Here is a 15808-nt window from a genome sequence, read left to right on the forward strand (position 1 = left end):
GTGTGATGACTGCAGCAGGGTAACACGATGAACATAGTGCAGTTTTGTACCTACCATAAATGTAGATGTTCGAGTGTTCACCCTGCTGCAGTCCAGGTTACCCTCCCTCCAACCCCACTGATCTACTGGCTAAATCTTTGCTATGCCTTACTGATGTATTTGCTTATAGCTGAAGGGGTTTTGTGTTTGTACAGTGTTCTCACCTTTTGGTACTAATTTGGATCACCTTTTTGAGGGCACCTGACATCTGGGGCAAGAAAAATTGAAGAAAATGGCGTCTGTTGCAATATATGTACCCCTGGCGCACTGACATCAGGGATGAGGCGGCAGCAACCGACGTCGGACCAAGACTTTGGAAATCCGGCCGACTGCGGGACCGCCTGACGACAGGATAACCAAAGTGTGATGACTGCAGCAGGGTGAACACTCGAACATCTACATTTATGGTAGGTACAAAACTGTACTTTTCACATGCTTAAATATCAACAATATTTAATGTCTCTGTTAAAACAGAAAATGCTTACAAATTCAGAACATCCTGACTATAAGGAAATGCAGGATTTATTGCATGCAGCTGAACAAGTGGGAAAATATACTTTGCAGTGTGGTTTTGATTCATTAGAGGCTTCTTGTAGAGCAGCAGTTACTGTGATTCGAAGGCATGCTTGGTTAAAAGAACAAGGGTTGCCTGATCATGTCAAAGCAAAATTATTGGATGCACCTTTGCAGCAGGATGTTTTATTTGGTGTTAAGGCAGAAGAGGTATTAAAGAAAATGGAGGATAAGGCAAAATCTATGCAAACAGTGAAGGATTTCTTACAGGTACAGCCACATCGATTTAGCAGAAATTGGCCTACAAAAAAATTGGTCCTTTCCAGTGTCAGACAGACCGCAAAGGGGCAGATACAGACGCCCAAGAGGCAGATCCCAGCCCCAAGGCTCTTACAGACCTTGACAGTGGGGTGCTTTAACCCCAAAAGGAGGGGAAGACAAGTCACAACCTTATAGGAAACAGTCCCAATGACTTCCTCCTTCAGATGCCAAGCACTTTCCTTTTGGCAGCTCCCTTGGGGGGAAAACTAGCACTTTATCACAATTGGCATATGATCACCCAAGACAAATGGGTTCTGAATATTGTGTCTCATGGTTACAGTTTCCACTTTCACACTTTACCAAGACTAAAAGGAATGCCAGACCTGCCACAAAATCAATGGGCAGAGGCACAAAAACAAATTACAGCCCTCATGGACATGAGAGCTATTCAAAAGGTGCCACAACAGGAGCAAGGACAAGGATTTTACCAGAAAGGGCAAAGCCTGGAGACCCATACTGGACCTTTCCACTCTAAATACTTACCTGGATGTTCCGAAATTCAAAATGTTGACACTACAGCAGCTTCTTCCCATGCTGGGCAAGAAGGCTTGGCTCGTTACTTTGGACCTCAAGGAGGCATACCTGCATGTCCCTTGTTGTATCTTTCGGCTTTTCCCGGTTAGGGGTCGCCACAGTGGAACTCTGGTCCGCTAATGATTGGCAGTAGATTTTTACGTACCGGCTTGCCAGGCCTGACGCACAACCTTCAACAGACAAAATTGCAGAAGATACCTCAGATTCATAGCTGGTTCAATGCATTACCAGTTCTCTGCACTGCCCTTTGGCTTATCTACTGCGCCCAGGGTCTTCACAAAATGCCTGGCACCAGTAATTGCATTTTGCAGACTAAAAGGAATTCAAATATACCCATACTTGGACGACTGCCTTATTCAAGCAGAGAGCAAGGACATTCTTCTAAAGCATCTGGCGTTTGTAAAAAGCTTGCCAATTTGCCTAGGGTACACAGTAAACAAAAAGAAGTCAAAACTAGTGCCCTCACAAGAGGTAATATTCCTGGGTGCCAGCTTAAATACAACGGCCCAGATGGCTTATCTCACGCCAGACAAGCAAGGACAACTGACTCAATACTTTCAATTGATGGCAACAAAAACCCAACTCCCTGCAAGAAAAATTCTGCAGGCCTTGGGGTTCATGGCGTCATGCATACTACTAATTCCATATGCCAGACTGCATATGAGGAAATTACAATGGTACCTAAAGAGTGTTTGGTCTCAACACTGTCACAGTTTAGAAACAGTAATACCAATTAGTCCCTGCCTTCAACAGGAGTTTCGATGGTGGGCACAGGCATGTCACCTCAACAAGGGACAGCCTTTCACTCAGCCCACAGCCAGGCAAACACTGACAACAGATGCTTCGGAGTATGCCTGGGGAGCACACATGGCAGTAAAATGTATTCAGGGCAAGTGGGCCGCAGAACAAAGGCATCTTCATATCGATCAAAAAGAGATGCTAGCTGTACAAAATGCCCTAATAGCTTTCAAGGACCTTCTGCATCCAGGACAACTATTACTAAAGACAGACAACACCACAGTTATGTGGTACATAAACAAGCAAGGGGGCACTCATTCATATCCCCTCTGCAGACAAGCCATGATCTTGTGGAACACAGCTCTAACCTATCAAGTTCATCTGCAAGCACAATTCCTGCCAGGAGAGAAAAATACTCTGGCAGATGACTTAAGCAGAAACATCATGGATCCGCACGAGTGGAAATTAAATCCACAAATATTCAGCATGATAACACAAAAATGGTGGAGCCCGGACATAGATCTGTTTGCCTCCCCAATGAATTGTCAGCTACAGAAATTCTGCACAAGGACTTACCACACACAAGCATGGAAAGTGGATGCTCTCTCATTCAGCTGGAAAAACCTACAAGTATATGCCTTCCCACCACTGCCTCTCCTTTCAAAGGTACTCCTAAAAGCCAGACAAGAAAAGCCAAAAATGATCCTGATTGCCACAGACTGGCCACACCAGCACTGGTACCCAATCTTAAAGAACTTGGCACAAGGCCAACCATGGATTTTACCTCAAATTCCGCACCTTCTGACTCAACAAAACAATCAGATACTTCACAGCCAGCTCAAAACTTTAAACCTGGCTGCATGGCAGATTCCTTAGTCAAGCAGACAACACCTCTCTCTAAAGCTGTTATGGATGTCATTTTGGAGGCCAGGAGGCCTAGCACCAGGAAATCCTATTCAGAAAAGTGGAAGAGATTCTGTGCCTGGAACCAGGCTCAAAGCTTTGACCCTCTTGTCCCAAATATTCCTCAGATACTACAATATTTAACTCTGGACAAAGGCCTATCTTTTTCATCCATTAAGATCCACATCTCTGCTCATTACAACACAGATCCTCCAATTTTCTCTCATCCTTTGCTAAAACAGTACCTCAGAGGGGCTAAAAACATAAGACCGCCCCGTAGAGCACCAACTCCAACTTGGGACCTCAACTTTGTCGTGGAGAAATTAACTTTACCTCCTTTTGAACCAGCCAATTCATCAGAATTAAAATGCGTCATGGAAAACTGCTCTGCTTCTGGCAATAACTTCAGCACGAAGAGTATCAGAGTTACAGGCACTAATGGCAGTGGAACCTTTCATCATTTTTCATCAAGACAGGGGTGTCTTTAAGAACAAACCCTACTTTTATGCCAAATGTCTCTAAACCAAACTATTCACTTGCCAACATTTTATCCAAATCCCCGGAATAAAGGGGAGAGACTTCTGCATTCATTGGACATGCACAGACAGTTACGCTTCTACTTGGACAAAACAAAAGCTTTCAGGAAAACTGAGCAATTGTTTGTAGCATATGTTGCAGGATCACAGGGAAAAGCTATTTCAAAGCAGACCATCTCAAAATGGATAGGACACTGTATACGTTTCTGCTACACACAGCATGGAAAAACTGTACCTAGCAACATTAGGTCTCATTCCACCAGGGCTACAGCCACTTCAACTGCCTACCTCAGAGGAATACCTACCAAGGATATTTTGGAAGCTGCAACTTGGAGATCAGTGCATACCATTACCAAGCATTACCACCTGCATCTTTACTCTAAATCCAGAGCTGGCTTTGCCACTGCAGTGCTGCAGGGCCTTATAGCCACCCCGAATGCTTGCCAACCAACCTCAGCTTTGGGATTCTACCCAAGTGTAATGACTGCAGCAGTGAAACACGATGAACATAGTACAGTTTTGTACCTACCATAAATGTAGATGTTTGAGTGTATTCACTGCTGCAGTCCAGGTTACCCACCCTCCATCCCCACTTTCTTACCTGGGACTTATCTGTACCTCACTACCTATACAACCTATGTGGTGTATTTGCTTATAACTGAAGGTATTGTTGTTTATCTTTTATGTATGCTTTTTAGCAATGTGTATTGCCTACCTTTTTGGGGGCACCTGACATCTGGGGCAAGAAAAACTGAAGAAAATGGCGTCGGCTGCACCTGATATACCCCTGGCGCACTGATGTCAGGGAAGAAGCGACAGCAACTGACGCCGGACCAAGACTTTGGAACTCTGGCCAACTGCGGGACAGCCTGACGGCAGGATAACCCAAGTGTAATGACTGCAGTAGTGAATACACTCGAACGTCTACATTTATGGTAGGTACAAAACTGTACTTATTAAAGCAAGGCAAGATGAAGTGAGTGAGTAATCCTTCTTTGTCAGGTTCCATAAACAGACTGCCTTGAGACTTCTGTCTCATATAGTATTAAAACATCATTTCAGTGCTGGATTACAGAATGACATAACATACATTTGATAATCTGACTTCTGGTTTCCACACTACTCCCTTTACTAGCAACTCAACCAGAATCTAGCACATATGTGTTTTACACACACACACACACACACACACACACACACACACACACAGCTTTGCTAAGATGTGTTATAGCATCTGGAGGCAGAAAACCATTTCAGAAACTTCCACTCTTCCAGGGTAGCAGTTAGTTCACCCCTAAGGGACAATACAGTAGGATTCCCGGTCCTGGTTTTCACAAACATTTTGTCTCTGTTAAACACCTTAAGTCTGCCTTGAGCCATGTTTTCTATGTTTCCAGCTATCCGCTCCTCCCTTTTTCCCTCTTAGCTCAAAAATTATATAAAAAAAAATCTTTCTTTGCTCTAGCTAGATGTTCTTCGTGTTTCACTGTTGCAGTCATCACATTTGGGTTATCTGCTTGCAGTAGCCCTCAGTCGGCCTGATTAACAAAGTCTTGGGTCCTGCGTCGGTTGCTGTCTTTTTTCTTTCGTGACGTCAGGTAGTCAGGGGTATAAAGCATGCAGCCGACGCCATTACATCAGTCTTTCTTGTCGTGCGGTGCCCGAAGCAGAAGCAGTTCGCAAGTGCCGTCGGCCGACTCTTGAAATTTTCGTTTTCGAGTTTCAGAACTGAAGTCTTCAACTAAAGCTAAGTACCCCATTGGGGAAACTAAACCGATGTCAGTAAAAGTAAATAATTGCATTTCTCATGGAAAGCAAATACCTCATAAAGATTTTCATTCATACTGTATTCCTTGCCTAGGCCCTGACTACGACTTACTTCGCTGTCAGTTTTGTACCTTATTCAAGGAACGAACTATCCATCATCTATATATTTTCGCTTCTAAATATTTTGGTGCTCGGTTCAATGATCCAGGTATGTCTTCGGTTGCCATCCGACTACCGACATTCCAAAAAAAAGCAGATAAAGACAAGAGAGAGGCCACCTAGGTCCAAAGCTGCCGACTAGGCTTCTCCTACGCCAGTCGCCAGTTCGCCAGTACTCTGAGGAGCTTTTGCAGCCCCTGATACCCGCTACTTCAGATTTGCAGGCCTCTACTGAGACCCATTCAAAGTCCGGTATGCCACGAGATGCTTCAACTGTGGAACCTGCAGATGTCTCTACCTTGGATGGGTCCAGAGCCGCTGTGCAGCCACCGGCTTCTGAGGGTGTGTTTAGGCCTACTGACTTGCATATCAAACCGACACTATCTTCTTCTTTTAGGCCTAAAACTCGAACCATGCCTAGAAAACTGACTCCCAGACTGCATGGTCAGGCCTCTATGCCTAATAAACAGATAAGAATGGCTGAAGACCTTATTACTTTAATCAGGGGAAGCCAACCTTCCCCCTCTAAGAGACCAAGGACTGAGTTTGCTTATGATACTTCTGACCAGGATTCTGAAATTTCTGTTTCCTCTGATGACCAGGATTTACCCTTATCTACCTATGAGGATTCTGATGCTGAGGACTCTATTTCCTCTGCTTCTCCCCCAGAGGATTTCTCTTTTGGTGAAACCTTGCATACTCTTAGGGAGCATTTTCATTGGGAAAGTCAGGATTACTCTGATTCTAAAAAGAGGCTTAGAGATTTCTTACTCCTGCCCCAAAACATAGGCCCTTAGCTATCCCTCCTGTACTAGACATAGTTGATGATGCCTTTTCGGAATCTAGCATGGCCCCTGACTCTTCACCTCCTGCTCCCAGAAAACCTGATGGATATTACAGGGTTCCTGACTCTCACAAGTTCCTTTTCAAAAATCCTACTGCAGATCCTGAGACCATTTCACAGGGATCCAAGGGCATTAAAGCTACTACTGCCAAAAATCCTACTCCCTCTGATAAAGACTCCAGGGCGCTGGATAGATGGGGTAAGAAGGTATACACTTCTGCAACCTTGGCCATTAGGGCCTTAAGCTTCCAGTTTCATATGTTAAAGTATCAGCAGCATATTATTGGATTGCTTAAAAAGAAAATGATGCTGATTCCTGATTGTGCTGAAAATAAGGATTTACAAGATTTAATGCATTCTGCTGAACAGGTTGGAAAACATACTTTGCAATGTGGTTTTTATTCACTAGAGGCATCTTACAGGGCTGCTGTCACTGGGTCTGTACTTAGAAGGCATGCTTGGCTTAAGGAGCAATCTTTGCCAGCTCATGTTAAAGCTAAATTACTGGATGCTCCCTTAAATCAGGACCGCCTGTTTGGCACAAGGCAGAAGTTCTTAAAAAGATGTAGGAAAAAGCTAAATCTATGCAAACTGTTAAAGATTTCTTACAAGTACACTCTTCAATATTTAGTAGGCATTGGCCCTTTCCTGACTCTTCCAGGCCTTCTCAGTCCAAACCCAGATCAAGCAGAACACCCAGGCTTCAGTCCCAGGGTACGCACAGGACTAAGCAGTGGGGGGGCCCCCACTTCAAAATCTTGGAGGAGTAAAACTCCCCCCCTATGGTAAACTGTATCAATGACTTAACTTTAAAACTTCCAAGCACTTCTCAACTGACTGCTACTTTGGGGGAGGGGGGATTGCTCTACATGCAAAAAAAGGGGGGAACTCATTACCTAGGACAAATGAGTTTTAAATATAGTTTCCCAAGGATACAGATTTCACTTTCACATGTTACCAACCCCAAACGGTTGGCCAGATCTACCCCCAAATCAGTTGTCAGAGGCTCAAAAGCAAGTACTCTCTCTTTTAAGCATAAAGGCTATTCAAGCTGTACCAGAATAGGAAAAGGGACAAGGTTTCTACTCAAGACTTTTCCTGGTACCCAGAAAAGACAACTCATGGCGTCCTATCCTGGACCTGTCTACCTTAAACACTTTTTGGTGATTTCAAACTTCAAGATGCTAATTCTTCACCAGTTTCTTTCTATGCTAGGCAAAGATGCCTGGTTGGCAACACTTGATTTAAAGGAAGCATACTTGCACATCTCAATCGGGGAATCTTGCAGAAGATACCTACACTTCAAAGCAGGCTACTTGCACTTTCAGTTCTCCGCACTGCCGTTTGGCTTATCTACTGCGCCCAGGGTATTCACAAAGTGCCTAGCTCCAGTTATTGCATTTTGCAGGCAAAGAAATATTCAAATATACCCATACCTGGACGATTGTCTAATTCAGGCAGAAAGCCAGGACATACTTTTGAATCATCTGGCTTTTGTACAGAGGGTGCTAACTTGTCTGGGGTACAACATAACGAAAAGAAATCACACCTGGTACCCTGTCAACAAATTATATTCCTGGGAGCAAGCTTGAATACATCTTCCCAGATGGCTTTCCTCACGCCAGAGAAACAAATTAATTTGACAACCTACTTCAGACTAGTGGCCACAAAAACCCTGCTATCTGGAAGGCAAGTACTGCAAGCCTTGGGGTTCATGGCCTCCTGCATTCTTCTAATTCCATATGAGGAAACTACAGTGGTATCTAAAAAGCCTGTGGTGTCAACATTCTCAGGATCTAGAAGCAGGGATTCCTATCATACTTTGCCTACGGTTAGAGTTCCTTTGGTGGGCAGAGGCCTGTCACCAAAATAAGGGACTACCATTCACTCTAGCCCCTGCCACCCAAACCCTAACAGACGCATCAGACTATGCATGGGGGGCTCACCTGGCAGGGAAGTGCATTCAGGGCAAATGGAACCCAAGTCAAATGCACCTGCATATCAATCGAAAATAAATGTTAGCGGTACAGAATGCTCTGACAGCCTTCAAGGATCACATTCTTCCAGGACAATTAATGGTAAAGACGGACAACACCACTGTTATGTGGTACATAAACAAGCAGGAGGGTACCCATTCTTACCCACTCTGCAGACTAGCCATGGCACTGTGGAACACAGCCTTGAGCTACCAAGTGCATCTACAGGCCCAATTCCTGCCAGGAAAACTAAATACACTGGCAGACGGACTAAGCAGAAACCTCATGGACCCACATGAATGGAAACTGGAACCAAAGACTTTCATCATGTTGACAAACAAATGGGGGAGCCCAGATAGACTTGTTTGCCTCCCCCCAGAACTACCAATTGGACAAATTTTGCACAAGGACTCAGCACAAACAAGCTTGGAAAGTGGATGCTCTGTCCTTCAGCTGGAAAAACCTATCAGTTTATGCCTTTCCTCCTCTGCCTCTCCTCTCCAGAGTACTACTAAAGATCAAGCAGGACAAACCAAGGACGATATTGATTGCACCAGACTAGCCACGCCAACACTGGTACCCCCACTTGCGCAGTGTCACTGTTGGCTCCATGGCACCTGCCTCAGACCCCTACCCTGTTGTCTCAGCAGGAGAACCAGATTCTGCACCCTCAGCTTCAAACCCTGAACCTAGCAGCCTGGCTAATTACCTAACCTCTCCTTTACCATCCCTCAGTACACAAGTGATGGATATTTTAGAGGCAAGGAGGCCTAGTACTAGAAAATCTTATGCTGAAAAATGGAAAAGATTCTGTGCCTGGAACCAATCTCAAGGGATGAGCACAGCAGTGCCCAACTTACCTCAGATTCTTCAGTACTTAACTGCGATGCTTCACAAGGGCCTTTCTTTTTCCTCCATCAAAATTCACGCTTCAGCCATTTCAGCTCATTACAGCACAGAACCTCCCCTCATCTCTCATCCACTACTCAAGCAGATGTTCATCGTGCATACAGCTGCAGTCATAACAGATGGGTTATCCTGCCGTCAGGGGGGTCCTTGGTCGGACGAATTCCAAAGTCTAGGTCTGGCGTCGGTTGTCGTCACTTCTTCCCTGACATCAGTGCGGCAGGGGTATAAAAGAACCAGCCGTCGCCATCTTCTTCAGTCTTTCTTGCTGCGCGGTGCCCGAAGCAGAAGCAGTTCGCAAGTGCCGGTCAGCCAGCTCCTGAGATTTACGAAAATATTTCAGCCGAAGTCTTCTTGAAAGCTAAGTACCCCATTGGGGAAACTTTTCTTGCCTCAGACCGATGTCAGACAAAGTTAATAATTGCATTTCATGTGGGAAGCAAATACCGCATAAGGATTTCCACTCTTTTTGTATTCCTTGCTTAGGCCCAGACCACGACGTCTCTGCCTGCCGTATTTGTGCTAGATTCAACAAACGCACTATTGAGCGTCGGGCGGAGTTCGCCCATCACTATTTTGGTAAAAAATTTAATTATATTATGTCGTCGGATATTCAGACTCCAGTTTTGAGTAAAAGACGCAAAGGTAAGGATCGACATACGAGGTCCGCGACTTCTACTGACACCACGCTAAGGCCGACTACCGGTTCTCAGCGAGGCGCCTACGCAGCCCCTGAGTACTGATACACTTCATTACCAGTGTCTTCTGTGCCCGAGGTCGCAGGCTCCATGGCCCCCATTCCGACTACAGATACCGACGCCACTTTTGGCGGTGAAACCCAGAGTTTAGACAGGCCTGCCATTTCTCAAGGTGTCTTCAGGCCTTCCTCCTTTTCTATTAAGGCTTTCGCAAAATCTAAAGCAGCCATGAAAACTAAAAAACAAGGATCACAGACCCCCTCTCAAGGCCCCATGCCTAAAGAACAGATGCTCAAAATGGCTGAGGATTTGATTACTCTTATCAGGGGTTCTCAACCCCCCTCGGACAAAAGGCCCAGATTACAGGAAGACTACCCTTCCTCAGATCAAGCCTCTATTACCTCTGAACATTCCGAGGACCAGGAATATACATATTCCCCTTTTGAAGACTCTGATGCAGAGGAGTCTATTCCCTCGATCTCCCCCCCTGAGGACTACTCCTTTGGGGAAACCCTGCATACTTTGAGGGAACACTTTCACTGGGAAGACCAAGATTACTCAGATTCCAAGAAAGGGCTCAGGGATTTTCTCTTGCTCCCCCAGCATAGGCCTCTGGCTATCCCTCCTGTCTTAGATATATTAGATGATGTGTACACAGAAGCCAGCCTCAACCCAGATTCTTTACCTCCAGCTCCTGTTAAACCAGACAGGTATTACCGGGTTCCGGATTCACACCAGTTCCTATACAAAAGCCATACTGCTGACCCAGAAACTATTTCACAGGGTCCCAAGGGAATTAAGGCCTCTACTGCTAAAAACCCATTACCTTCAGAGAGAGATTCCAGAGCTTTAGAAAGGTGGGGGAAAAAGGTGTACACCTCGGCCACTTTAACCTTGAGGGCATTAAACTGTCAGTTCCATATGTTAAAGTATCAACAGTTATTATCTGAGTTGAAAAGTAAAATGACACAACCTGAGCAACCAGATTTAAAAGAGTTGCAGGATTTGTTGCATAGTGCAGAGCAAGTGGGTAAACATTCCTTACAGTGTGGCTTTGATGCTTTAGAGGCCTCATGTAGAGCTGCTGTTACAGGGTCTGTCATACGTAGACATGCTTGGCTCAAAGAACAAGCCTTACCAGATCATGTCAAAGCTAAATTACTAGATGCACCTCTTCAAAAAGATGTATTGTTTGGTGTTAAAGCTGAGGAGGTACTAAAGAAAATGGAGGAAAAGGTGAGATCAATGCAAACAGTGAAAGATTTCCTGCAGGTATAACCTCCACGTTTCAGCAGAAACTGGCCTTCAAAAAATTGGTCCTTTCCAGCCACGTACAGACCTCAAAGAGGCAGATACAGGCGCTCGAGAGGTAGAGGGCAATCTCAAGGATCATTCAGAGCCAGGCAATGGCAAGCATCAACCCCAAGAGGTGGAGAAGATAGATCAGTCATTCAGAAAGCAGACACAATGACTTTCCCCTTTACCTGCCAAGAAAAGCTTTAATGGCAGCACCTTTAGGCGGAAAACTGGCATTATTCTCAAAAAATTGGCATATTGTCACAAAAGACAAATGGATCCTGGACATTATAGACAGAGGCTACAGATTCCACTTTTACACCCTTCCAAAAATGAGAGGCACGCCAAACCTGCCACAAAATCAAAGGGCAGAGGCACAAAAACAAATTTCAGCTCTCATGGACATGAAAGCTATTCAGGAGGTGCCTGCAAAAGAACAAGGTCAAGGGTTTTATTCCAGACTATTCCTGGTACCAAGGAAAGACAAAGATTGGAGACCTATTATAGATCCATCCATCCTAAACACATATTTACAGGTACCGAAATTCAAGATGCTCACATTACAGCAGCTTCTTCCCATGCTGGGCAAGGAGTCTTGGCTGGTAACATTGGACCTCAAGGAGGCATACCTGCATGTCCCTATCAGACAAGATTGCAGAAGATACCTCAGATTTCTTGCAGGTTCAACCCATTATCAATTCTCTGCATTGCCCTTTGGCTTATCTACTGCGCCCAGAGTGTTTACGAAATGCCTGGCATCAGTAATTGCCTTCTGCAGACTTCAAGGAATACAAATATACTCATATCTGGACGACTGCCTGATCCAAGTGGACAGCAAGGACATACTACTGAAACACCTGGCGTTTGTAATAAGACTGTTGAACTTTCTGGGATACACAGTCAACAAAAAGAAATCAAAGCTAATATCCTCTCAAACAATTATTTTCCTGGGTGCCAGCTTGAATACAAACACCCAGATGGCCTATCTCACGCCAGACAAACAAGGGCAACTATCTCATTACTTCAGCAAAATGGCAACCTTCACCAGGCTGACTGCAAGGAAAGTCCTGCAGGCTCTGGGATTCATGGCATCTTGCATCCTGCTGATCCCATGTGCAAAGCTGCATATAATGAAACTTCAATGGTACCTAAAAAACTTATGGTCTCAACACAGCCACAATTTGGAAACAATTATACCACTCATTCCATGTCTTCAAAAGGAATTTCTGTGGTGGGCTCAAGCATGCCAAAGAAACAAAGGTCTCCCTTTCTGCATACCTCAAGCCAATCAAATCATCACAACAGACGCCTCTGACTACGCCTGGGGGGCACACATGAAAGATCAGTGCATTCAGGGAAAATGGTCCCAAAAAGAGAAGCACCTACACATCAACCAAAAGGAAATGCTAGCAGTACAAAATGCTATTATGGCCTTCAAAGACCTACTGCATCCAGGCCAGCTATTGATAAGGACAGACAACACCACAGTGATGTGGTACATAAACAAACAGGGGGGAACTCATTCATACCCCCTGTGCAGACTAGCAATGACCCTTTGGAACACAGCTTTGGAATTGCAAATCCAACTTCAGGCACAATTCCTGCCAGGGAAGGAAAACACACTGGCAGACAGCCTAAGCAGAAATATGACAGATCCATACGAATGGAAGTTGCATCCTCAAGTTTTCGCAAAGATAACTCAGGCATGGGGACAGCCAGACATAGATCTCTTTGCTACCCACAGAAATTACCAACTGAAAAAATTTTGCTCAAGGACCTATCATCCACAGGCCTGGAAAGTGGACGCACTCTCCTTCAACTGGGCAACATTGACAATCTATGCCTTTCCGCCCCTCCCTCTGCTGCCCAAAGCTCTATTAAAAGCCAGAGCAGAGAGGCCGAAAATGATTCTCATTGCTCCAGACTGGCCAAGACAACACTGGTATCCACTCCTGAAGAGCCTGACGCATTCCCCACCATGGATCCCACCTCTAGTGCCTCTTCTGTTGTCCCAGCACAACTTCAAAACTCTTCACAGCCAGCTCAAAACCCTAAATCTAGCCGCATGGAGAATCCCTTGATTTCACAACAGACCCTCCTCTCCAAGGAGGTGCAGGATGTCATCTTGGAGGCCAGAAGACCTTCTACTAGAAAAACCTACTCCGCCAAATGGAAGCGGTTTTGTGCCTGGAATCAGAAAAAGGGCCAGAATCTTTGGGTAATACATATACCTCAAATATTACAGTACCTAGCTGAGATGTTAAACAGTGGACTTTCCTTCTCCTCCATCAAAATCCATGCTTCAGCCATTTCTGCACAATACAACGCAGATCCTCTTTCATTCTCTCATCCTCTCTTAAGACAGTTCCTCAGAGGGGCTAAGAATATATAACCCCCAAGGAAACCACCAATCCCTGCTTGGGACCTCAACTTCATATTGGAAAAACTGACCCTTCCTCCATTTGAGCCAGCTGCTTCAACAGAACTACAATATTTGTCATGGAAAACAGCCTTCCTTCTGGCTATCACCTCAGCACGCAGGGTTTCGGAACTGCAGGCCCTCATGGCTGTGCAACCTTTCATAATTTTCCATCAGGACAGAGTTTCCTTACGAACCAACCCTACCTTTATGCCAAAGGTAGTATCCAGTGTAGCCTTGAATCAGACTATCCACTTACCTACCTTTTACCCTAACCCACAAAACAAAGGGGAAAGACTACTGCATTACTTGGACATTCACAGACAACTACGTTATTATTTGGACAGGTCAAAGCCATTCAGGAAATCCGAGCAACTCTGTGTGTCCTATGCTACAGATGCTCAAGGAAAGGCCATCTCCAAACAGACAGTCTCAAAATGGATAGCCCACTGCATACGCTTTTGTTACTCATTTCATGGAAAAGCTGTGCCTTTAAGCATCAGGTCCCACTCCACAAGGGCCACAGCTAACTCTGCAGCTTTCCTCAGGGGGGTTCCTACCAAGGACATTTTGGAAGCAGCCACTTGGAGTTCAGTGCACACTTTCTCCAAACACTATCACCTTCCACTTCACTCAAAATCTAGAGCGGGATTTGCCACAGCTGTCTTGCAGGGCATCCTTGCTCCTCCTAGTTCCACTTAGTGCCTGCCACCCCTACTTAGCTTTGGGATTCTACCCATCTGTTATGACTGCAGCTGTATGCACGATGAACATAGTACAGTTTTGTACCTACCATAAATGTAGATGTTAGAGTGCTCATACAGCTGCAGTCCAGGTTTCCCTCCCTCCATCCCCTCTTAGGACAGGCCTTATGACAAACACCTTCTCATACAACCTATTTGGGGTTTTCTTTTATGGTGTATTTGCTTGCAAACTACTGTTTTTTGATTATTCTATATTGCATGTCTACATCAGTTTATGTTTTGCCTTCCTTCTGGGGGCACCTGACATCTGGGGCAAGAAAAACTGAAGAAAATGGCGTCGGCTGGTTCTTTTATACCCCTGCCACACTGACGTCAGGGAAGAAGCGACGACAACCGACGCCGGACCTAGACTTTGGAATTCGGCCGACCGAGGACCCGCCTGACGGCAGGATAACCCATCTGTTATGACTGCAGCTGTATGAGCACTCGAACATCTACATTTATGGTAGGTACAAAACTGTACTTTACTCAGAGGGGCCAAAAATTTAAGACCACCCAGGAGAGCCCCAACTCCAGCCTGGGACCTTAACTTTGTATTGGAGAAACTCACTCTTCCTCCTTTCGAACCAACTGCTAGTGCAGATTTAAAATTCCTTTCTTGGAAAACCGCCTTCCTTTTAACAATCACTTCAGCAAGAAGGGTATCTGAATTACAGGCCCTTATGGCAGTGGAGCCTTTCATCATCTTTCATGTAGACAGGGTGTCCCCTCAGAACCAATCCCTCCTTCATGCCCAAAGTGGTATCCAGTGTGGCTCTTAATCAGTCCATTCATTTGCCAACCTTCTTTCCTAATCCACAGAACAAAGGGGAAATGGATACTGCACTCCTTAGATGTGCACAGACAACTTAGATTTTACTTGGACAGGACTAAACCTCAACAGAAATCTGAACCAACTGCTGGTGGCATTTGCTGCAAGGGCAGAGGGAAAGGCTATTTCCAAGCAAACCATTTCTAAATGGATAGGCCATTGTATTCATTTCTGCTATAAGCACCATGGAAAACCTATCCCACAGGGGATCAGACCCCATTCAACCAGGGCTGCATCTACCTCTACAGCCTTTCTCAGAGATGTCCCTACCAGAGACATCCTAGAAGCTGCTACCTGGAGTTCTGTACATACTTTCACCAAAAATTACCATTTGCCAATTTTCTCTAAATCCAGAACTGGCTTTACCACTGCAGTCTTGCAGGACCTTATAGCTGGTCCTAATGCTATCTAAATTCCTCCTCCCATCCTTAGCTTTGGGAATCTACCCAAATGTGATGACTGCAACAGTGAAACATGAAGAACATAGTACAGTTGTGTACACTTACCATAAATGTAGATGTTCGAGTGTATTCACTGTTGCAGTCCTGGTTACCCTCCCTCCAACCCCCTGACTTCTTTTGGCT

The 15808-nt window shown here is 45.1% G+C and overlaps 1 protein-coding gene across 1 annotated transcript in view; it reads left to right on the top strand.

Moving 5' to 3' along the window:
- The window catches only part of TM9SF4 (transmembrane 9 superfamily member 4), a gene marked incomplete in the record, with an annotated part of 2004758 nt that overhangs the window by 381291 nt on the left and 1607659 nt on the right, over positions 1–15808 (top strand).

This window comes from Protopterus annectens, chromosome 12.part0 (assembly GCF_019279795.1).
Source record: "Protopterus annectens isolate FY-2018-M chromosome 12.part0, PAN1.0, whole genome shotgun sequence".
Taxonomy (NCBI): domain Eukaryota; kingdom Metazoa; phylum Chordata; order Ceratodontiformes; family Protopteridae; genus Protopterus; species Protopterus annectens.